The sequence below is a fragment of the Myotis lucifugus genome, unplaced genomic scaffold, assembly GCF_000147115.1.
Source record: "Myotis lucifugus unplaced genomic scaffold, Myoluc2.0 scaffold_62, whole genome shotgun sequence".
Lineage (NCBI taxonomy): Eukaryota > Metazoa > Chordata > Mammalia > Chiroptera > Vespertilionidae > Myotis > Myotis lucifugus.
The window spans coordinates 6,232,385-6,240,184 of NW_005871110.1; the positions used below are offsets into that span (position 1 = coordinate 6,232,385).

General features: G+C 42.4%; 1 protein-coding gene, 1 long non-coding RNA gene and 2 pseudogenes across 2 annotated transcripts in view; 3 read left to right on the forward strand and 1 right to left on the reverse strand.

The window, feature by feature from the left end:
* The window catches only part of PBLD (phenazine biosynthesis like protein domain containing), a 21,654-nt gene extending 20,346 nt beyond the window's left edge, over positions 1–1,308 (reverse strand). Inside the window, exon 1 of the mRNA XM_023754643.1 lies at positions 1,251–1,308. The gene's annotated coding sequence lies outside the window, so the exon portion shown is untranslated. The remainder of the gene's footprint in view (positions 1–1,250) is intronic.
* The window catches only part of LOC111826240, a 9,710-nt gene continuing 2,013 nt past the window's right edge, over positions 104–7,800 (forward strand). Inside the window, exons 1-2 of the long non-coding RNA XR_002829525.1 lie at positions 104–173; positions 6,320–6,410. This is a non-coding gene — a long non-coding RNA (uncharacterized LOC111826240). The remainder of the gene's footprint in view (positions 174–6,319; positions 6,411–7,800) is intronic.
* LOC102425132 lies at positions 1,211–4,986 on the forward strand (annotated as a pseudogene).
* Positions 1,532–3,607, forward strand: LOC111826237 (annotated as a pseudogene).

The following is a 7,800-nucleotide window of genomic DNA, read 5'->3' on the forward strand; positions in this document are numbered from 1 at the left end:
TTATAGTACTTTTTGAAGATACAGCAAATTAGAGGGTGCTTTGCTTACACCTGAAAGAAAATGACCCATCTAACATGAATTTCTTGTTTTCAAGGAGAACATAAACAACCTGGGAAGCCCTGCTGGCTGCCCGAACCAGGCCCCAGCCCCCTTGGCAGCTCCCAGACCCACAGGTATTTCTGTTTCTTTATTTTTTGAGAATTTTCCATAAGAGTTTATTTGAATCAAACTGACAACAAACTGACCCCCTTCATTAACTTTAATAAGTTTGTACCTTTTGACTCCAAGCAATAATATTATTAATATTTTAGACATTGCTTTTAATCAGAATTTTTACCCTCTTAACAGTACTTAGCATAAATATTTTTCAAGGGAAATACTCCAGATCAGCCGTGGGCAAACTACGGCCCTTGGGCTGGATCCGGCCCGTTTGAAATGAATAAAACTAAAAAAAAAAAGACCGTACCCTTTTATGTAATGATGTTTACTTTGAATTTATATTAGTTCACACAAACACTCCATCCATGCTTTTGTTCCGGCCCTCTGGTCCAGTTTAAGAACCCATTGTGGCCCTCAAGTCAAAAAGTTTGCCCACCCCTGCTCTAGATACACTAAATGCTTTAGAAACATCATTTAAATAGATTTACAATAGTCTGGATATGTGCCGGAAGCCGGACCACCCTTGCTGCTTGACACAGTCGCTTCGGGGAAGAAACATCTGCACAGCTTATGATTCAAGGGACCTGGCGTATATGGCATACTGTTCTTAATATATTTGCTCCCCTTCTTAGCGCTATGTGTTTTAACCAAGGTCATCTCTCCGAGAAAGGTTGTTTCCCCAGGTGGGGATTTTTATCAGTAAAACCCCTTAACAGAGTGCCAGGCGGGTAGTTAATCACTTTAACTACGAACAATCACGCTTAAGCTACATAATCTTTACTCCCTGGGATGGAGATAACAAACGCTCTAACCTTTGGAAAAGAATGGATAGGATTAAGATCAACTGGTATAAATACAGATGTAGCAGGAGAAATAAACACAGAACCTGGCTGGAGATCCTGGCTAGAACCTGGCTAGAGAATCTGGCTAGACTGCTGATCAACTGAACACTGTCTCCGTGTCATTCCTTCTTCGCTGACTCCGTCCACACCTTTGGGAACCCCTGGACCTGCTGGGGTTGGACCCCAACAATTGGCGCCCAACGTGGGGCAAGAACCCACGACCCTGAGATTAATAGTCTCATGCTCTACCGTTGATAGCTGTTTACTACTTGGAATCAGGGAAGTGCCCGGAGTCCTGCCGCTGCCATGAACATGTCGGCCCCCAGCTCACTCATGAAACAGCCGCCCATTCAGTCCACGGCCGGGGCCGTCCTGGTCCGAAATGAGCAAGGTGAGATTTCGATGGAGAAAGTGAAACGTTATGTGTCGGGAAAGAGGCCAGACTTTGCCCCTATGGAGTCCTTAGATGAGGAGGATGAAGAATTTCAGTTCATTAAGAAAGACAAAGCCGCAGCGCCCGCGCAGCCGTGTGGGCTGCCGCTGGCTCTGGGGCAGGCGGCGGCGATGGAGCGCCCGGGGCCCAGCGAAGGTGCTGAGACGTCGGGACCAGACCCGCAGCTGGCGGTCACCATGGGCTTCACGGGGTTCGGGGGAAAAAGCTCGTACATTTGATTTGGAAGCAATGTTTGAACAGACTCGAAGAACAGCTGTGGAAAGAAGTCGGAAAACACTGGAGGCAAGAGAAAAAGAGGAAGAAATGAACAGAGAGAAAGAATTAAGAAGGCAAAATGAAGATATTGAACCTACATCTTCAGGCTCAGATGTGGTCAGAGATTGCTCTCAATCATCTTCCAGTGATACAAGCAGTAGTGGAAGTGAAGCGAGTTCTGATTCCTCTGATGATGAGTTGATTGGCCCTCCTTTACCCCCTACCATGGCAGAAGAACCTGTTGATCGTATGGAGCAAGCTATTGGTCGTTTACCTCCACCTCTTCATGAGGAAGAGGAAGATGGTGATGATGATGATGATGGTGGTGGTGGTGGTGATTCAGAAGAGGAAAATTCTGTTCAAAAGATCCCTGATTCTCATGAAATAACGCTGAAGCATGGCACTAAAACAGTTTCTGCTTTGGGTCTGGACCCCTCAGGTGCCCGCTTGGTGACAGGGGGATACGACTATGATGTTAAGTTTTGGGATTTTGCTGGAATGGACGCTTCTTTTAAGGCATTTCGATCCCTTCAACCCTGTGAATGCCATCAGATCAAGTCATTGCAGTATAGTAACACAGGAGACATGATTCTTGTTGTATCCGGAAGCTCTCAAGCCAAAGTGATTGACAGAGATGGTTTTGAAGTAATGGGATGTATAAAAGGAGACCAGTATATTGTGGACATGGCCAACACCAAGGGTCACACAGCAATGCTTCATACTGGCTCATGGCATCCCAAAATAAAGGGAGAATTTATGACTTGCTCAAATGATGCGACTGTGAGGACATGGGAAGTTGAAAATCCAAAGAAACAAAAAAGTGTGTTTAAACCACGGAGGATGCAGGGTAAAAAAGTGATTCCCACCACGTGCACATACAGTAGAGATGGAAACCTCATAGCAGCTGCCTGCCAGAACGGAAGCATACAGATCTGGGACCGGAATCTGACGGTTCATCCTAAATTCCACTACAAACAGGCTCATGACCCGGGTACAGACACTTCTTGCGTGGCTTTTTCCTATGATGGTACTGTCCTTGCCTCTCGTGGAGGTGATGATACATTAAAATTATGGGACATCCGACAGTTTAATAAGCCACTTTTTTCAGCCTCGGGTCTTCCCACCATGTTTCCAATGACTGACTGCTGTTTCAGTCCAGATGATAAACTCATAGTAACTGGCACATCTGTTCAAAGGGGATGTGGCAGCGGCAAACTCGTTTTCTTTGAGCGCAGAACTTTCCAGAGGGTGTATGAAATAGACATCCCGGACGCGAGTGTGGTCCGCTGCCTGTGGCATCCAAAGCTGAACCAGATCATGGTGGGAACTGGAAACCGGCTGGCGAAAGTCTATTATGACCCCAACAAGAGTCAGAGGGGAGCAAAATTATGTGTGGTCAAAACCCAGCGGAAGGCGAAGCAAGCCGAGACTCTGACCCAGGACTACATCATCACCCCTCACGCCTTGCCGACGTTCCGTGGAGCACCAGGAAGCAGCTGGAGAAGGACAGACTGGACCCCCTGAAGTCGCACAAGCCCGAGCCTCCTGTGGCGGGCCCAGGTCGTGGCGGCCGGGTGGGAACCCACGGCGGCACCCTGTCCTCATACATCCTGAAGAACATTGCTTTGGATAAGACCGACGACAGCAAGCCCCGGGAGGCCATCCTGCGCCATGCCAAGGCCGCGGAGGACAACCCGTACTGGGTTTCTCCAGCCTATTCCAAGACTCAGCCCAAAGCCATGTTTGCACAAGTTGAATCTGATGATGAGGAAGCAAAGAATGAGCCAGAATGGAAAAAACGTAAAATCTGAAGAATCTCATATGAGAGCTGTTTGCATGAGGGGGAGCATATTGAACAGGTGTTTTTTTTTTAATGCAATGAAAAATACATTTTTTTTTTAACAAAACAAAAAAGAAAGAAAGGGAGGGAGGGAGGGAGGGAGGGGGAGAGAGAGAGAGAGAGAGAGAGAGAGAGAGAGAGAGAGAGAGAAGAAAGAAAGAAAGAAAGAAAGAAAGAAAGAAAGAAAGAGAAAGAAAGAAAGAAAGAAAGAAAGAAAGAAAGAAAGAAAGAAAGAAAGAAAGAAAGAAAGAAAGAAAGAAAGAAAGAAAGAAAGAAAGAAAGAAAGAAAGAAAGAAAAAGAAAGCCAAAGAACAAGAAGCAGAGCCTGAGGAACAGGAGGAGGATTCATCTAGCGACCCCCGACTACGGCGTTTGCAGAACCGTATTAGTGAAGATGTGGAAGAGAGATTGGCTCGACATCGGAAAATAGTGGAACCTGGAGTCGTAGGAGAAAGTGACTCAGAAGTAGAAGGAGATGCTTGGCGCATGGAACGAGAAGATAGCAGTGAGGAAGAAGAGGAAGAAATTGATGATGAGGAAACAGAGCGGCGCCGTGGCATGATGCGTCAAGGAGCACAGGAGGAGAGAAAAAATGAAGAGATGGAAGTCATGGAAGTGGAAGATGAGGGGCGTTCTGGGGAGGAGTCAGAATCAGAGTCCGAGTATGAAGAGTAAACAGACAGTGAAGATGAGATGGAGCCTCGCCTTAAGCCGGTCTTCATTTGAAAGAAGGACCGAGTAACAGTTCAAGAACATGAACAGAAGGAGCTGGAGCAGGAGGCTAAACGCAGGGCCGAGGAGAGGCGCAAGTATACACTCAAGATTGTAGAAGAGGAGACCAAGAGAGAGGTGGAGGAAAACAAGCGATCCCTGGCTGCCCTGGATGCACTGAATACTGACGATGAAAATGGTGAGGAGGAATATGAGGCATGGAAAGTTCGAGAACTAAAGAGAATCAAGAGGGACAGAGAAGATCGAGAAGCGCTTGAGACGGAGAAAGCAGAAATTGATCGCGTGCGAAGCCTGACTGAGGAAGAGAGGCGAGCTGAGCTTCCTGCAAATGGCAAAGTTATTACCAACAAAGCTGTTAAGGGCAAATACAAGTTCTTACAGAAGTATTATCACCGGGGTGCCTTCTTCATGGATGAGGATGAAGAAGTATACAAGAGAGATTTCAGCGCACCTACCCTGGAGGCTCATTTCAACAAAACAATTCTTCCCAAAGTCATGCAGGTCAAGAATTGTGGGCGCTCTGGTCGTACCAAATATACCCACCTTGTGGATCAGGACACCACCTCCTTTGATTCAGCATGGGGCCAAGAGAGTGCCCAGAACACAAAGTTCTTTAAACAAAAGGCAGCTGGGGTACGAGATGTATTTGAATGGCCATCTGCCAAGAAGCGGAAAACTACTTAAAGGTCAACTACTTATTCTTCCAGCTGTGGGATACAAGGGCTATCAAACTCTATTGCATGTTTATACATTGAATTTTGAAATTTTGGACAGTCTTACAGTTAAAGACATCAATCTAGTTGTAAAGCACTGGTAGAGTCTGGGTTTTCTATATCGAGCTTTGCGTTCTTGGAAATTGTGCGTACAAGTGACACCTAATAAATACTTTTTGGTTATGCTCACATGCCACCAAGGTTCCTACTGACACTTCATTTTTTTTTTTAATTAAAAAAAAAGAAAAGCAAGCTGAATTTTGGGGAAGGATGAAGGGCAGTCATGGTAAAGAGATGGAAGTTATGGAAGCATGGGTCTACAAAGTCATTAGAGAAAAATATTATCTATGTCTTTACATACATACATTTGGATTTAACTTTAGCAATTGTGGGAAATCGTGGTTTTTTTGAAAATGTTATGATTAATATAATCCCATGAATAACAAAATAATACCTTTTAAAATCTTGTAGCCCTTTCTATATGTATCCTTCTTTTTTTATGTACACTTACAAATGCATGCTTACTATAAATATAGGTTATGTATATTCATATATAATACCTAGTTAATGCAAAAAAGCAATAAATGAAGGAACAAAGGAACAATAAAGACATAAGACATACAGAAACCAATAGCAAAATGACAAGCTTAAACCCTACCTGATTACATTAAATGTAATTTAATTAAATGTAATTACATGTAACTCATTCCTCATTATTCCTCAGTATAAGTTAATAAATTCTAATTGCAATTTCTACGACATATTCTATACCAAGTTTACTTAACCTGAGCCTATTTCCCAAACCTCCAGAATGTAAAAGTAAAATATATGTTGATGAATACCAAATTTATATTAATTAGCACATATTAATTTCCTCCTAGAGATAGCCACTTGGATTGAACATGGAATCTCTAAATCATTATACCCAACATTCCTATATTTCCTATGTCAGTTGCTGTCCCTACCATCCAACCCTAAACCAAAAATAATTCACCCTTGACTTCTTTTAACTCACCCATCCATAGCCCCTCTAATCAACCACTAAATCCTGCTGAAAATAGCTCCTAAATATTTCTCAAAGACATCCTCTTGTATCTATCCCTAATACCATTGTTCTAGTTTAAGTGCTCATCATCTCTGTTGGGCCTTCTCCTAGTCTTCTCTCTTCTCCCCTCTCAATATCCATGCTCCCCACTTCAGCCAAAATTATCTAATTTGAGGTTAATTATCAACCTAAAAACAAAAGCCAGGGATCATTGGAGATCTTGCTCCCTGGCATATGTCATCGGTTCGGTTCAAATAAACTCATAAAAATTCTCCACAGGTTTGAATTTTTCTTACATCAACATTTACTTGGCGTAATCGACAGGATTCCGAAGCCCACCCAGGACCACCCTGCAGAGCCGGATCCAGTGGTAGGTACAAGCAAGGGCTTGTTTAATAGGAATGAACCTCTTTTATTAACAACGATATGACAAACACACATGAAATAGGATGGAACTAGAATTTTTATTATTTCAACTACTAATCACTACCCTATATAACAACCTAACAACCCATTTTAGAGGTTCAGCTCAGCTGGTGTTGCTCAGTGGTTGAGCATCAACCAAGAGGTCACAGTTTGATTCCCGGTCAAGGCACATGCCCAGGTTGCAGGCTCCATCCTCAATAGGGGGCGTGCAGAAAGCAGCAGATCGATGAGGTTTCTCATTGGTATTTCTATCCCTCTCCCTTTCTCTCCTTCTCTAAAAATCAATAAATAAATTTTTAAAAAGAAACTGAGGTTCCAAAAAGTTAACTGCCTTAGAATCAAACAACTGGTAGGTAAGTGTCAAAACTGGGGTTGGAGCCTAGGCCTGTGGACTCCCTGATTATGAAGACAGTTCTAAATTTTGCCATTGATTTTCTTGGTAATCTTTGGAGCTTTATCTCCTGATTCTTCTATTTCTTGGTCCATAATAACTAGGCTAGATGGTTGTGAAAATTAGTTACTTAAAGAGTGTCCACCCCCAACATAACAATCATTGGCATAGGTACATATATAATGAAACCTGCATTTTTCTCTACCAGTCAGAAGCTTAAAATCATGTGGGTGGGAGGGCAGGAAACGGTGTGCTCCTCTTTTATCTGTGCTGCTTTCTAAGTTATTAATGTGCTTATGACACAATAAAAGCAGTACAATAATTTGATTTCAATTCCTTAAGTAGCTATAATTTGTAACTGTTTTCCCTATTCTTCACATCAGTCCACTGGAACAGAAAGAATGTTCAATAATTTTAATTATTTTCAAAAATTAGTGTGGTAGGTGCTTTCTTCCTTTTAAATTTCCATTTGCTTACTTAGTGTATAATTATAAAAAGTGGGTGAGATCTTTGAATTTCCCTAGTCCCAGATGAACACTTATATGACTTAAAGAAACAAAAAAAGTGTTAAGAATGTTAACAGTGTAATTAAGCCTTGTCTTGAGAAACAATTTGGAATCATGACAAGGAAGATCACTTCTTTCTAAAGATGGTAGGCATATATAAATCCAAGAACAAGCATTTCACAAAACGTTAGTAAGACAGATTTAGTGTTTAAAAGGCATTAACTACCTTAAATAGTCACACTTCTAAAAACTTCGTTTTGTTATGTTTAACTTATATGCTTTTCATATAGGCAAAAAGATTATGATAATCCAGTTTTTATGTTAATTTAGAAAGTCATTGGGGGAATATATGAACAACTCTCTTAACCAATTTTTAGTTAATATGCCTTTCCTCCCCCCAGAAGTGCAAACTCTGGATTCTGTATCTTTCTCTTTCT